The sequence below is a fragment of the Myotis brandtii genome, unplaced genomic scaffold (genome assembly GCF_000412655.1).
Source record: "Myotis brandtii unplaced genomic scaffold, ASM41265v1 scaffold112, whole genome shotgun sequence".
NCBI lineage: Eukaryota > Metazoa > Chordata > Mammalia > Chiroptera > Vespertilionidae > Myotis > Myotis brandtii.
The window spans coordinates 12,671,954-12,689,141 of record NW_005353838.1 but is presented as its reverse complement, the minus strand read 5'-3'; the positions used below and the strand labels follow the sequence as shown (position 1 = coordinate 12,689,141).

The window sequence follows — 17,188 nt, the reverse complement described above, 5'->3', positions numbered from 1 at the left end:
AGGTGCTCATCGTACATGTCATTCTTTATAATGCACCTTGCCCCGCTTTCCAAAATCTTTACTGTGACATGATACAACTTATTGGGTCATGATTAACATAGAAAAAAATAGGATGAACAGAATAAAATAGTGAACTAGTGCTTTGGCTATAATTTTAATAAGTATCATTTTATGTAATTTAGTTTCTTTTTCTTAATTAAAAAAATCTTTTTATTGATTTCAGAGAGGAAGGGAGAAGGAGAAAAATATAGAAACATCAATGATGAGAGAGAATCATTGATTGGATGCCTCCTGCACACCCTCGACTGGAGATGGAGCCCTCAACCCGGGCATGTTCCCTGACTGGGAGTCAATCCATGACCTCCTGGTTCATAGGTCGATGCTCAACCACTGAACCACACTGGCCAGGCAGGCAATTTAGTTTCAACTGTATATAAATGTGATGGTGTGATGGCGTGATGGTGTGATGGTGTGTGTGTGTGGGTTAGTATGTACTGGGTTGTGATGCCAAATATTTCTTACTATTAAACAAAGTTTAAAGGCTTGCTTCAGCACATCAGCTCATTTAGAAAACAGGATTGCTCCTCTTTTTGGGTGCCTGCCTCTTGCCTTAGTGTTTTTGAATGGAGTCTCTTAACAATCTTGGAAGTGCTCCAGTGCCATGGAGTCATAGACTAAACATTATGTACTAGAGCAGCGGTTCTCAACCTGTGGGTCGCGACCCCTTTGGGGGTCGAACGACCGTTTCACAGGGGTCGCCTAAGACCATCAGAAAACACATATATAATTACATATTGTTTTTGTGATTAATCACTATGCTTTAATTATGTTCAATTTGTAACAATGAAATTGGGGGTCACCACAACATGAGGAACTGTATTAAAGGGTCGCGGCGTTAGGAAGGTTGAGAACCACTGTACTAGAGAGTAGGCTGCAGGGCCATCCTTTTGCAAAATTACTTAATTCTCTCTTATTATGTGAACATCAACCCTCAAATCCCAACACCCCCCCAGCCTACTAAGAACAATGCTTTAGAGAAGGAAAAAGAAAGTCCCCACCATGTAAATGTATCTATGGTCACTAACTAAATTAAACACGTGGAATAAATATACGGCCTCTAATTTTAACTTTCCCGAATCATGGACAATCTCATGCTGCCCTTTCTCAAAGTACCATGCAGTTCCTTTCCCAGAAAGCGCCAATATACAAATGAACATCGTAGATGATGCACTCTTTTTTGCAATAAAAGGGATGTGGTCAGCTTTATGCTCAAATCCATTTGCAGATTCTGCTATAGATTATCTTTTGGGGAAAGGAGATTAGGGAAGCATTTGCATTCTAAATGCAAAAAAAAAATACATTTTACTTGGTAGAACTCAAGCATCTTAGTGTAAAGTAAATTGCTTACACTATTTAGATCAGGGGTCCTCAAACTTTTTAAACAGGGGGCCAGTTCACTGTCCCTCAGACCATTGGAGGGCCGGACTATAGTTTAAAAAAAAAACTATGAACCAATTCCTATGCACACTGCACATATCTTATTTTGAAGTAAAAAAACAAAAGGGGAACAAATACAATATTTGTATTTGCATGTGGCCCGCGGGCCGTAGTTTGAGGACCCCTGATTTAGATTTTTATGGATAACATTGTTGATATTCCAGATGAAATTACTTATAGCTAGATGCATTTGTTTAATTATTGTACATACTTAAATGTATCAAACAGTTGCCAACAGACTCAAAATCATAAATCAAGGGAAAGGATAAATTCCTGACTGATTGCCTTAGTTAGAAATACTGACACCCTAGTTTATCTTATGAATGATGGTATTCAGTAGTCTAACTCATAACCTGCACCATTGTCTAGTCTACAGTGGGGAAAAAATTTGAGCATCAACATGATTGAACAATGAGCAGAAGAAAATATGTATATTGCTATGAAAAATGGTTTAACTTTTTAACTCCAAAATATTCTGCTTTTCAGGAATCAGTTTGAGAATGACCTGTAAACTCATTAATTTGCTCAAAAGTACCGATTTAAAAATGAAAAAGAAAACATATATAGTATCAAAACTCATGTCCTAAGAATAGGTTATAATAATTTTAGTTATTCTAAGATCATGGTAGTAATACTTCATTTGAAAGCTCATTATGGTATATTTGAAAGTTTTATGAAACTGCTTTCCCCTTTCTCTATATCTTATTGAAAAATGGTCTCCAAATAATCTACGGGCTTTACATAATCCCTGAAACTTCACCATAAAATAAATCATTTTATGCTGACACTCAGCTTTTTGTGAGCTGAGAAGTGTTTAAAAATATGCAAAAAAATAAGAAAATAAAGTGTATTTTTTAGGCTTCTCTAATATAAAATGTGTGATTACTCAGATTTGGCCTAGAATGCAATTTATCTTTCCCTATTGTCTTTTGAAGAGAGGGGGAGGGGAGAGGAAGGAGAGCAGCTTGTTAAGCAAATGAACAGTGCCCCGTTTAGCACTGGAGGACCATTTTGAAACACTTGAGAAGTGTGCCAACACTGTGGTTGCCACACAAAGGCCACTGGGCTCAGCGGAGCTTGATCTTTGATATGGAAACTACTAGTCAGTTCTTCTTTTGATAAAGCAGGATTTCTAGACAGTATCCTTTGGGTCTTGCTGGTTTATGGAGTAAAACACCTCTACATTTTCAGACACTTTCCTCCTAAGAAATTTGGAACACAGGTGGCTGTTAGTGTCTTGCCTTATGCCTTCCTTGCAATACAATATACTGAGGAGGTTAATGCATTGGCCTCGCAACCCAGTGGATCATTAAAACTACCAAGGGTTAGATGGGTAGATACATGGAGGGATTCCCAAAATTGTAGATTTTTTTTTCTGCCCCCCCCCCAAAAAAAAAGAAAGAAAAAAGAAAAGAAAAAGAAAAAAAATCCCTTAAGCTTGCCTTTGAACTAGGAACGATAATTTGGGATTAGCATTCTCTTGATATTTGAACAGTGTGAACAGTGGCAGTGCTATATCCATGAGCTGTGAGCTTAGCTGTACATAATAATTTTGTAGAAAATATTTTAGCCAATTATCCTCTTAAAAATGTGATCTTTAGCAGTTTGACACTGGACTGAGTTCTAAGTACTCAGAGGCTCCCATGACCAACCCAAGGAGGAATTTGGCAAACAGAAATTTTCTACGGAAAGAATGGCCTCAGTATATCAGGAAAGGAATGTCACACTCAAAAAGGGTAAAGAGAAATAATTTAATCAAGTGTGAGGTCAGGGTTAAAGTAGGTAAAAGAGATGGTAAAGCAAATATTACCACTAGACCTGAAGGTGAAAGCAAGAAAGCAGCTATTGGGTAGAGCAACCCTATAGGAGGATTTTCTTGTTGAAGTAAAAAGCTGCTGACAGCCAATACTTCATTTGAAAGCTCATTATGGTATATTTGAAAATTTTATGAAACTGCTTTCCCCTTTCTCTTTATCTTATTGAAAAATGGTCTCCAAATAATCTACAGGCTTTACATAATCATTGAAACTTCACCATAAAATAAATCATTTTATGCTGACACTCAGCTTTTTGTGAGCTGAGAAGTGTTTAAAAATATGCAAAAAAATAAGAAAATAAAGTGTATTTTTTAGGCTTCTCTAATATAAAATGTGTGATTACTCAGATTTGGCCTAGAATGCAATTTATCTTTCCCTATTGTCTTTTGAAGAGAGGGGGAGGGGAGAGGAAGGAGAGCAGCTTGTTAAGCAAATGAACAGTGCCCCGTTTAGCACTGGAGGACCATTTTGAAACACTTGAGAAGTGTGCCAACACTGTGGTTGCCACACAAAGGCCACTGGGCTCAGCGGAGCTTGATCTTTGATATGGAAACTACTAGTCAGTTCTTCTTTTGATAAAGCAGGATTTCTAGACAGTATCCTTTGGGTCTTGCTGGTTTATGGAGTAAAACACCTCTACATTTTCAGACACTTTCCTCCTAAGAAATTTGGAACACAGGTGGCTGTTAGTGTCTTGCCTTATGCCTTCCTTGCAATACAATATACTGAGGAGGTTAATGCATTGGCCTCGCAACCCAGTGGATCATTAAAACTACCAAGGGTTAGATGGGTAGATACATGGAGGGATTCCCAAAATTGTAGATTTTTTTTTCTGCCCCCCCCCCAAAAAAAAAGAAAGAAAAAAGAAAAGAAAAAGAAAAAAAATCCCTTAAGCTTGCCTTTGAACTAGGAACGATAATTTGGGATTAGCATTCTCTTGATATTTGAACAATGTGAACAGTGGCAGTGCTATATCCATGAGCTGTGAGCTTAGCTGTACATAATAATTTTGTAGAAAATATTTTAGCCAATTATCCTCTTAAAAATGTGATCTTTAGCAGTTTGACACTGGACTGAGTTCTAAGTACTCAGAGGCTCCCATGACCAACCCAAGGAGGAATTTGGCAAACAGAAATTTTCTACGGAAAGAATGGCCTCAGTATATCAGGAAAGGAATGTCACACTCAAAAAGGGTAAAGAGAAATAATTTAATCAAGTGTGAGGTCAGGGTTAAAGTAGGTAAAAGAGATGGTAAAGCGAATATTACCACTAGACCTGAAGGTGAAGGCAAGAAAGCAGCTATTGGGTAGAGCAGCCCTATAGGAGGATTTTCTTGTTGAAGAAAAAAGCTGCTGACAGCTCAAGGTCTGCCATGAAATAAAATCCCTAACTTCTTTCCTCTCAACTCACTAATCTACCAGGGCCTCCCAATAACTAAGGCCAACCAAAGCCAGAGGACAGAGACATAGTTGATGTGGCCTATGGAAGGTGGCCACCCAACACCCCAACAGAATGGAGATACTTTATGGAAAAGGCTGGAGGATCAAGACTGTCCAACACACTCAGATGTCCTAATATCCAAGTAGCTTGAGAGCTGTTTATAAGAAAATCACAGAGTAAAGGCATGTGGAGAGCACTGTCAAAGTTTCTCAGAGGGCTTTTGTGAAGACTGTGGTTTATTGATCAGCCCAACTTCTTTAAAGAAAAAGTCAGGGCACCTCCATCCTGAATACATGGGATGTCTTAATGCCTCAAAAAGCAGCCTCTTCACTCCTTCCTTCTCCCTTACCTCCTTGCTCAGTCTATGAACATTGAAGATTTATCATGGAACAGGCCAATGAATTAGTGGTCGGAGTCATATATTCAAACCCTGTGTAGATCTAAACACTTCTTCAGTGGTTCCAAGGAGACAGATGGTGTCATTTGTTTGACTAAATCCTTCTTACATCATCAGTGTGTCAGATGAGGTGCCAGGTATAGTTGGGAGCAGTGCAAATTCTTGTAAAGGTAATGCCATGAAAGGCCTTCAAATGATTAATCCAGGGCTCTCCATCCACTGCAGGAGAAACACTTACTCATCCTCTGGAGGACCATTGTCTCTGGAATTTCTTTCATCCAACAGGGTCCTGGTTTAGCCACATGCATCTTTTGGGCAAGACAAAATTGCAACATATGCAAGGTATCTTGTTTCGTTTGGACTATTATCAGAGTGATGTAAACACTATCACCAGTTCTGCAGATAGTTCCTATGAGGAACAGAGAATCTTTATTTTTTTAAGCAGCGTTATCAACATAATTTGCAAGAAAAACATTTCACACTTTAAGTGCACAATTCAATGATTTTCATAAATTTACAGTGTGTAAAACCATCTCACAACATGATTTTAGAATATTCTCATCAGCCCATAGAGACTCCTTAATTTTTAAGTTTGTAAAATAAGCACAAGTAAATGACTCCTATTTAAGGTTACAATGTAAAAATACGATTATAAACGGTCTAATGTGAACAGTTAGTATTTAATTTGTGGCTTTTTGTAGTTTGACTAATGCCTCAAATTCTTGGTTGTCATTGAGTTGGCAGACTGGGTAATGTAGTTGCTGTAAATATACTGCTAATCCATGGCAATAATAAAATTTTAACTGAATTATTTTTATGTTGCATCAGAATTTGCCACCAAGCTAAAGAATTTACATCCTTTAGTAGAAAAAAACACACACAGATATTTAAAAATTCTTCTCTCTACAAATAATTTTATTAGGCGCTCTTCCATCATCTTGAGAAGTGAGACTGTTTTCCTTTATGACTGCTGAAGAGTGATGTGGCTTGAGATCTATTAAGATCAACAACACTCAAGTCAGAAAGGACAAGACCAGTTACTGAATTGAAACAACTGCTTCCAACAATAGTCAATATATCAGCACCAAAACTGGAAATGCCAGTCCTCCCAAAAAAGACAGACCATCAATTCAAGCAACTTTCTCACTCAGCCAATTACACAGTGGAGCCCAAATTTCATAAGAAAACTACCTTACAGTTTCTACATTTGCAACTAAAATGTTCTTTTCTGTGTGTTTTAGTTTCCCACGGCTGCCCTAACAAAGTGGGCTTAAAACAACAGAAATTTATTCTCTCACAGTTCTGGAAGCTAGAAATCTAGAATCAAAGTGCCAGCAGAGGCATGTTCCCTCTTTGACAGGACAAACTCCTGCCTTGGCTCTTTCTAGTTTCTGAAGGTGACTGCCCATCCTTGGTGTATCTTAGTTTGTAGCTGCATCACTCTAATCTCTGCTTCTGTCATCACGTGGCATTCTCCCTGTAAATATGTCTGTGTTGTTTTTTTAAAAATATTTATGTATTTTTCAATTAGAGTTGAAATACAATATTATATTAGTTTCAGGTGTATAGCATATTGATTAGGCATTTTATAAAATTACAAAGTGATCACATAAGGAAGTCTAGTACCCATCTTACACCATATGTAGTTATTACATTACTAGAGGCCCAGTGCATGAAAATTCATGCACTGGGTGGGGGGAGGGGGTCCTCAGTCCGGTCTGTGCCCTCTCACAGTCCAGGAGCCCTCTGTGAGAGGCGACCAGTGGGTCAATCGGGGGACAGTGCCAGCTGGTGAACAGCCAGCCCCACACCTCCCATCGCCCCACCACCTGCACCGGTGGCCTCCATCTGTGGGAGGCGACAGGTGGGGCGATCGGGGTGATCGGGGACCAGTGTTGGCTGACGAGTGGCCGGCCCCGCCGCCCCCCAATCGCCGTCCCCTCCCTCTGCTTACTGGCACCTGCCTTGGCTGGCTTGGTGCTGTCCGCCGACTGGTCGTTCTGCCGTTCGGTTGATTTGCATATTAGGCTTTTATTATATAGGATTATTGGAATAGGCCTTCCCTTCCCCTGGCTGCCAGCACCGGTTTTCCTCCGGCACCCGGGACCCAGGCCTTCGCTCCGGCTGGAGCCGCCTTCAAGCCTTCGCTGCTCCAGCCGGAGCCTCCTTCAGACTTCGCTCTGCCGCTTCGCCTACATATGCAAATTAACCACCATCTTTGTTGGCGGTTAATTTGCATATCTCACTGATTAGCCAATGGGAGGCATAGCGAAGGTACGGTCAATTACCATGTTTGTCTATTATTAGATAAGATTATTGACTATAATGTACCTTAAATTACCATGACTGTTTTTATGACTGCCAAGTTCCACATCTTAATTCTTTTTCATTCAGCCCTCCAACACCTCTCCCATATGGCAACCATCAAAATGTTCTCTCTGTATCTAAGTGTTCGTTTCTGTTTTGTTTTTAAAATTCCACATATAAGTGAAATCATATGTCATTTGTCTTTCTGTGTCTGACCCATTTAACTTAGCATAATAGCCTTTAGGTCCATCCATGTTGTTGCAGATAGCAACATTTTATTCATTTTTATCGTTGAGTAATATTCCATTGTATATTATGTACCACCTCTTCTTTATTTATTTATTCATCATAGATGGACACTTAGGTTGCTTGGCCATTGTAAACAATGCTGCAATGACCATAGGGATGCATATGGTTTTCTTCAGATAAATACTCAGAAACTGGGTCCTTCATTGTGTCTTGCTATACCCTTTGTTTTAAAGTCTATCTTGTCTGATACAAATTTTGCTACCCTAGATTTTTTTTTTCATTTTTATTTGCATGTAATATTTTTTCCATTCCTTTATTTTCAGTCTCTGTGTGTCTTTCAATCTGAAGAGGTTCTCTTGTAGACAGCATATGTATGGATCTTTTTTTTTTTTTATAATTTCAGACACCCATGTCATTTAATCCACTTACATTTAAAGTGATTATTGAAAGATATATAGTTATTATCATCTTATTATTCATATTTTTTGTCTTTTCTTCTTCTTCTTTTTAAGGAAGTCCCTTTAACACCTCTTATACAAAAAATACTGGTTTGCATCTTATTATTCATATTTTTTGTCTTTTCTTCTTCTTTTTAAGGAAGTCCCTTTAACACTTCTTATAAAAAAAATACTGGTTTGGTGGAGATGAACTCCTTTAGTGTTTTCTTGTCTGGGAAGCTCTTTATCTGTCCTTTGATTCTAAATAATAGCCTTGCTGGGTAGAGTAATCTTGGGTGTAGGTACTTGCTTTTCATTTTTTAAAATATTTTGTGCCAGTCCCTTCTGGCCTGCAAAGTTTCTGTTGAGAAATCAGCTGACAGTCCTATGGGAGCTCCCTTGTAGGTAACTAACTGCTTTTCTCTTGCTGCTTTTAAAATTCCCTCTTTGTCTTTAACCGTTAGTGTTTGTTTTTTTCATACTCACCTAGAGAGAGTATATTAAAATGTGCATAGTTTTCCCATTCCTTTAATACAAGTTATTAAATGCATTTTAAAATAAACTAATCCTGCAATAATTGGTTTTATGTAGGATAAAATAAATTTTAAAAATACAATTTGTTTATTGTTTCAAAAAGTCACATGTTTTTTGCATGATGTTCAAAGTTGAAAGGCAAGGGCCACCTTGAAAATATTATGACATTATGTGACTCTGGTAAAACACCATTTTAAACATAGAATCTGTGAGGAATACACATTTTCTAATTGGACTTCCTGGGGTGACATTGGTTAATAAAATTATATACTTTCAGGTGTACAATTATATAGTACATCCACTGTATATTGTATTGTGTGTTCACTATCCTGAGTCAAGTCTCTTCTATCACACCGTTTATCTTCCTGTATCCTTTCAACTTCCACCTCACCCCCTTTCTCTCTGGTAATCACTATAGTGTTGTCTGTGTCAATGAGGGATTTTTTTGTGTGTGTTTTTGTTGTTGATTTTTGCTTAATCCCTTCATCTTTTTCACCCAGCTTCCCAACCCCCTTCCCCTCTGACAGCTGTCAGTCTGTTCTCTGTATCTATGAGTCTATTTCTATTTTATTTGTTTATCTGTTTTATCCATTAGATTTTACATGTAAGTGAAATTATACGGTATTTCTTTCTCTTACTGCTTATTTCATTTAGCATAATACTCTCCAGGTCCATCCATGCTGTTGTAAAAGGTAAGATTTCTTTCTCAATTATGATGTATCTTGGTGTAGCTTATTTGGGACTCTCTGAGTTTCCTGGTCTTGTAGTCTGTTTCCTTCACCAGGTTAGGGAAGTTTCCATTATTATTTCTTCCAATAGGTTTTCAAATCCTTGCTCTCTGTATTCTCCTTCTGGTACCCCTATGATGCTAACAAATGTTGATACACTTGACGTTGTCCCAGAGGACCCTTAAACTATCCTTTTTTAAAATCTCTTTTTTTTTCTGTTCTGAATGGGTATTTTCTGCTACCTTATCTTCCAAATTGCTGATTCGATCCTCTGCATCATCTAATCTATGTTTGATTCCCCCTAATGTAGTCTTCATTTCTGACTGGTTCTTTATTTTTTTTATCTCCATTTTTATATTTTCTGTATCTTTGCTAAAGTTCTCACTAAGTTCATTTACTATGCTCCTAAACTTATTTAGCATCCTTATAAAAGTTTTAAACTCTGCATCTGATAGATTGCTTGTCTCTATTTTGTTTCGTTGTTTTTCTGGAGTTGTCTCCTCATTTTGGATGCCTCCATGAGTTTGTTTCTATGTATTAAGTAGAGCTACTATGTCTCCCTGACTTGACAGGGTAGCCTTATGTAATAGGTGCTCTGTGGGGCCCAGTGGTGCAGTTCCCTTGACCTTGTTTGGGTTTGTGAACCTTGAAGAGATGTTAGGAAAATCTGAAGTATGAGCCAAGACAAGCCATTTGCATGGAAAAGCCACTTGAAGCATCTTGGGTGGGCCTGCAAGTTGGGTGTGGCAGGGTTTCAGGGATCACCAGGACTGGGTCAATAGTGTTATCCGGGTTGACAGACCCTCAGACTTGGAGACTGCTTGAGCCTAAAGGCTGGGTTGCGGGAGGGCTCAACAAAGGAGCAATGGCTTCTGCCAGCATTTCTGTCTGGGAGAAAGCTGCCCCCCCAGCCCTCACCCTGGAGCTAGACAACTTAGTTCCTTCTTGGGTGTCCCTGGCACTTTCCAGCTGCCGATCAAGTGCTGGAGTTCAGAGCAAGAGAGTCATCAGCAAGTAGGTCCATGTGTGGGCCCTTTAGGAGTAATGTCTGGGTCTCTAGCATCCCTTCATCTCACTCAGCTCAGATCCCATCAGCCATAATCCCCACTGGTTTTTACAGCCAGAATTATGAGGACTTCTCTTCCTGGCACAGGAACCCTGGATTGTAGGGCCTAGTGTGGGCTGGGAGCCCTCACTCTTCAGGGTGGACCTTCATAGCTGAGATGTCACTCTCAATTTTTAAACATCACATGTGGGTGTAGGAACAGCCCATTCTGAGTCTCTTCTGCTCCTACCAGTTTCTATGTAGCTTCCTCTTTATATCCTTAGTTATAGGACTTCTGTTCATCTACTCAGGTAGTTCTCAATGGAGATTGTTCTATAGTTTAGTTGTCATTTTGATGTGGTTATGGGAGGAGGCGAGCCCAGCATTTATCTACTCTGCCATATATCTTTTTAAATATAGTTTTTATTGATTTCAGAGAAGAAGAGAGAGAGAGAGAGAGAGAGAGAAACATCAATGATGAGAGAGAATCATTGATCAGCTGCCTCCTGCATGCCCACTACTGGGGATCATGCCTGCAACCTGGGCATGCTCCCTGGGCAGGAATTGAACCATGATCTCCTGGTTCATAGGTTGACACTTAACCACACTAGCAGGGCCCTACTCTGTCATTTTGACCTAAAGTCCCCAGGTGTCTCTGTCTTCACAGGGTGTTTCCTCTATAAGGACACCACCAGTCATACTAGATTTAGAACCTGTTCATTGAAATATGACCACATTTTAACTTGATTACTTCTGAAAAAACCTTTTTCCAAAATAAGGTCACATTCACAGGTGCTAGGGGATACCACCTCACCATGTCTTTTAAGGTCACCACAATTTAACCACAGCAATACGTCTTTCTAGACCACTCATTCCATGAGTATGCCTCAATTATAAAACTTAAAAACTTTCCAAAGAGCAAAGGAGGTCATAATGTAAGGTTGAAACTAGGTTTTTAAGAGGTCAGTTCTCTTCTCAGATCATGTAGGCCCTCCTGCACATAAAGAAACTAAAAAAACCCTACACAAACAAAAAATGAAGCTGAAAGAGAAATTTTTAGTTTTTTTGTATTCTTTCAATATCTGAATAATTTTGTAGAACATACTTCACATTTATTGGAATAAACATCCCTCATTTGTTCTCTAGTTTTTCACACAAAACACACACATACATATTCTGAAATGAAAGCATATGACTCATTTCTTTCTCTTGTAATTATGCTTCATAGATGTAGAAAAGAGTTTATTTTCTTGTTGAAGTGCAATATGTGTTTGAAAGTGTAGTTTCTATGGAAACAAGCACCACAGGTGGGGTCAGATGAATTTTCTATGTCCCACGCAATGAGCTTTGTCTGTCATCCTGCTGGTATAGTGTTTCTCATTAACACTCTCAAGGCTTTATTTAACCAGAATTATCTTATAGTCAAATATTAATTTTATGATTTTGGTAAGTGTTTACGTCTCATTGGTAACAGGAAGTTAAATGGGGCTCTTCCTGTTTGGGGTTTAGCTAAGGCCCAAACTAGAGGTGACAAGTGTACTCCCACTTCACACATGAAGTGTTAACTAACTTTAGCAGTATTTGTACAGGAGGGGCTTTTGATACCCTTAGCCAATCACTCAATTCCAGCTTATAAAGAAGCTTAGAAAGCTCATGAGAGGAGAAGGGGTTTCCAGGAGGATTCTTTAGAGAGACTCATCATAGTACTTGGATTCTTTCTGTTGAGGAGAGCTTTGAAAGGTGTATCCTTGTTACTGCGAGTCAAATGAGAAAGGCTTCAAAGAGGCCACACAGAAAATTTCCTGGAATTACGGGAACACGGTGGGCTGTAGTCACTTGAGCATCGCCTGAGGGCAGGTGGCTGGCTGAAATTACCTCTGCTGACAGTGGAGAGTGCTACGCTTGGAGTGATTGAATGGCCTATAGACAGAGGCCCAGATGGTAACCATAAATGGGAGCTGTCTGGATTTTTTTAGGGGTTTTCCCAAAAAGACCATTAGAAGGTCAAAGAGGCCTCAGCAGAAAGAATCTGGAGATGACTTGCTGGCTAACCCAGAACTAGAGGAAAAATGACAGCTGGAGAAGTTGAGAGATGTAAATGAGACATCTCTAGTGATGAGGGATCTGAGAAGAGTCCGAGAAAACACACATAAAAAAGTCACTTTAAACATCTGCCAAATACAGAGAATTGAAAAGTCATGGGCATTGCAGGGGAGGGAAAGAGCTAACCCCACAAAACAGCTTTGGGTAACTGTGAGGAAAAAGAATAAAGCTGTTTTATGACTTTGAAATATGTTGTACTTTGTTTTTAAAAAATGACAGAAATAGCCTTATGTAAAGAGGGCATTTTTGTAGCAGATGATGATTGTATTCTTAAGGAGGTAATTTACAAAATACTGTGTCATATGCATCACACGCATGCAGACTCCCAACACTTACATACTAAAGAACACTTTCTGTGCATGTTAAGCACACTCTCTATTAATTAACAAGCATCATAAAAGGCAGCGAGCAGAGAACTAGTGTAGTCATTGGAGAACAGAGTTTCAGCTAGGTGTGATTTATAATAGGAAAAGCAAGCAATGGAATTTTCTTCACTGCTCTTCAACTATGCCTGATCAGAGAGGTTTAACACCTACATGATGTTGTTTATGCTTCTCTGTCCTCTGTTCATCATCATTAATAGTCTTTGGTGGACTCAGAATTTAGGCAGTAGCACATTAAAAACCTCAGGCCCTACACTGTTTCTTTTGTATCAGAACACATGTTTTGAGGGTCACAAAGGGGCATTCTACCTTGAGAAACTGCAGAGGTGGTTCAAGTCCTGTCCTATATCCCATTTCTCAGAACATTTCTACTTCGATGTTATGACCTCATTATATTTTCTAATTCTCTTTATATGTCTCCCTTAAATTCCTCTTTCCCACTTCCCTATTCTGATAACTGACAGAATTATGTTCGTTAGTTACCAGGATGAAAATCAGTCATGTTTTACTTCTTCCTGTCCTTTGCCCTTATGTCCAAGTGTTTCTGTTTATATTTTCCAAACAGCTCCCATAGCTGTCTCTTTCTTTGCAGTCTTAGCAAGTCTAACATGTTGCCCAAATTTGTTAAGTCTTCGAAATTATTTTCCCAACTTCCAGGTTCTCCTCTCTTTTGGTTTATCCCACAATCAGCAGGAAAACTGCTCTCTCTAAAATACAACTTCTGACTATCACTTCATTGTTTAAAAATATACTGTGGCTTACAACTGCCCTCAGAAGAACCATAAAACATCAGACAGAACTATAACGCCATCTCCGATGCCACCTTGCTACACCTTGTCAATTACATGCTTTACTCCTACTCTTTAAAATGCCTCCATATCCTCAAAGGCAATTTCATTCATTATTTTAAAATGCTTGCAACTCTGCTAGATGCTGGGGATACAGCACGGAATAGGAAAGACACAGTCCTTGAGCACATCACGTGGGGTCTAGAGAGGCACATACATAAGTCAAACAAGTTGCATGTTGGGAAGCACAATATACTATAGGATAAGGCATAGGGCAGCTCTACAATATCCAGGCTTGGATTATGAAAGATGGCTTATGAAGGTTTGGATTATGAATGAAGGAAGTGACATTTATACTGAGGCCTGAAGGCAAAGCAGGAGTTATTCTGATGAAGAGTAGGCAAGTGGCACACTGAGAAGGTGAAGAATGTGTGGGGTCCAGAGGTGAGGTGAGCTTGGCATGCTTAAGTGACTGAAAAAAATGTTGCTCTTTTGGAAAGTAGCGTGGTGTCTAAGATGGGAAAGAATAAGTCCTGAAAACCAAGGTGAGAAATTTGGATTTTATCCTAAGAAAAATGTGGACCTATTGGTGGTCTAGATTTGAAAAGTGTTGGCGAGAGATTTGAATAGTGTTGGCGAAATCAATGAAATTGAGAAATATTTGAGAAAAAAAATACAAATTCTAATGAATTGTAAATGTGGTAAGTCAAAGTGAACCTTAAATTTCTGCTTTTGGGCGATTGCAAGAATGCTGGTATCATTTACTAAAATAGGAAGTGCACATAGAATGGATTTGAGATTAGATATGATGGTTTAATTTTTGACATGGTGATCTTGAGGTACCTATAAGACTTCTAAGTAAAGATGCACAGGAGACAGATGAGGGAAACTCAGGAGAAAGATCTGGGCTCAAAACACAGCCTCAGGAATCATGAAACTCTAGATGGTGAATAAAGTAATAAAAATAAATGAGGCCACTGAGGGGCAATAAGAGAAAAAGCTGTCTTTATAATCCCCGAAGAACACCAGGAATTAAAAAGAAAGAAAAAAGGCGTAGAATACAGACACTGCAGGCGAAGAGAAGTAGATTGACGTGGCATAAAAGGGCCACAAAAAGGAGAGTGTCGAGAAGAGGACAACACTGTGAAGTGCTCCCGAAAGCCTGAGTAAGAAGACTCAGAGCTGCACGATAGATTTAGCAGTAAAGCTGTGCTGGTTCTCTTCTGTTTGTCCCCATCCTAGTTCATTTCGCTCCATTCCCAGGCAGTTTGGCCAGTATGACTGACTCACCTCAATGGAGTCTATTGCATTCTACCTTCTGTTTGAGTTAGAGCAATGGTGAGCACTGGCAAGAAATGAGAAGGAGGGAAGAAGGTTAAGAGAGTGAAGGGGATATATTTCCTCTGTTTCTTCTCTGTGAATTTGCTGTGGGCTACGCATTCCTTGATCTAAACCACACTTCCTATCCCGCAGCTCTCTCTTCTTATCCTTTTTGGGCTCAGATGAGAAAGAACTTCTGCACTTATCTGCTCTGGAGTGTTGTGCTATCCTTTGAAGGCTCACAATACGCTATCAATGGCCCTCAATAGTCTCTTTATTACATTCTCTTCAAATAATTCCTACTTGGAATGCCCCATCTTGTTCCTGCTGGAATTTTGATGAACACAATGGTCATTTGTGACTTTGATGAGAGTCTTTTCAGGCAGAAGCCAGAGTACAGATAGACCAACGAATAAATAAGAGGTGAAGAAAAGGAACTAGCAGGTACAGTATTCTTTTAAAAAGGTTAACTACTTTTTAAAGGGTGTAGAGAGAAGGGGTAGAGGCCTCAGAGGAACATCCAGAGAGATTTTATGTATCTTTCTCTTTATGATGGAAAGATTTGATCATTCCATTGTTCGTGAAAATATGTCAGTATAGGGAGAGATTTTGAGGATACAGTAGAAAAAGGAGCTAGCAACTAGAGCATAGTCTCCTAAAAAGGTGAGAGGAAATGGGATTCCCCTAATAGAATAGCTAGCCTTAGCAGAGACCCTGTTCCATAGGAGGGGAGGAGGAAAGTATGGTTGGCATACAAGGAAATCTATAATCTGAGTGGGAGATTAGGGCTATTCTATTTTGCTGGCTCCTCTTTTCCTCATGAAGCTAAAGGAAGGTCGCCTGATGAAAAAGGGAGTGAGGGTTGGAGATTCGAAAAGAGAAGTTCCAAATATTTTGAAAAACAAAAGAAACCATAGAATTGGCAGAACTCTTTGAGAATCCATTTTAGACTAAAAATCATGCATTTAGGCATACCTCAATCTGCAAATTTGTATGAAATTTCTCCAAAGGTACTGAGCAGTGTGGGTATTCTTTCAGAAAAGGTGAAGAATTAGATTGGGCCATGGCTGGGTTTTTCCAAATACCCAAACTGAAAGACAACAGGAGAAGAGGGTAGAGGGATTAGGAAGCAAGCCTTTGAAATAACGGAGCATGAAATTTCACTTGGAGAGATAAGGTAGGTAACAGAGAAAAGAGAGGAGTCAAGAGACTAAATGTTCCTGAGAGAATGCAGACAGACATGGTGGAGCTAACAGAGTGGATTGGGTCATCAGAGACTGAACACCTAAATTTAAAATTTCAGTATAGCTCCTCTGACAAGGTCCCCAATGAAGCCATGAAGGTGAGTGGCCAAGATGGAGAAATATAAAGGTCACTGAACGTAAGGGTTGGTGGGTGATCCATGGGATGCTTGCCATTCCTCAGATGGTGTTTTATTTGCAGAGCTTGAGTTTGATTCTTTTTCAGTGCAAATTGCAGTTTCGCAAATATTCATAGTAACATTTAAATGGGTTACACTTTACAATTCAATTTCAGTTTTCTGAGTTATTTAAATATTTAAAGATACTAACTTCAAAAAGTATTTTTAAAAAGAGAAAACAGGTGGGTTTCTTAAACCAGGCTGCCCAGAAAAGTTTCTCATTTGGTTTTCTCATTATAAAGTGCAGAAGGAAAGGAAGGTATGGTTCGAAGTTTCAGGAGCTATGCAGGATTAGTTTCTTTTTTTTTTTTTTTTTACATGCAATCCGGTATTTGACAGTTGTTAAATATTTGCTTTAACCATCAATTTATTTTGAGTACAACATAATTGCACCAACTATCACTGCATGACTCTTTCAGGAATTGGCATACACTCACAATATCTAACTAGAACAATGAATGATTTAAAAATAGAAATGCACAAATTACGACTCCCTTGGAAGCACATAATCTTTGACAGAAAGTGGAGTAAAGTGGTTGTGTGAAAAGTTTCAACATGGTTGTTTTTTTTCAAGAACCTTTTATTTCTATTAGCTCTAAACACATTAACTCTTTAGTGAGATCTCTTTGGAACACATTCAAAATTCAATAATGTGCATCAGGCCTATAGTAATGGGCCTTAACTTTTTCCCTTTGAAATCCCAACAAATTATTATCTAATGAT

The 17,188-nt window shown here is 38.9% G+C and overlaps 1 long non-coding RNA gene across 1 annotated transcript in view; it reads right to left on the bottom strand.

Moving 5' to 3' along the window:
- Positions 1-4,162: 4,162 nt before the first annotated feature.
- LOC106727555 overlaps positions 4,163-17,188 on the bottom strand; it is a 45,060-nt gene continuing 32,034 nt past the window's right edge. The window contains exon 3 of the long non-coding RNA XR_001363785.1: positions 4,163-5,560. This is a non-coding gene — a long non-coding RNA (uncharacterized LOC106727555). The remainder of the gene's footprint in view (positions 5,561-17,188) is intronic.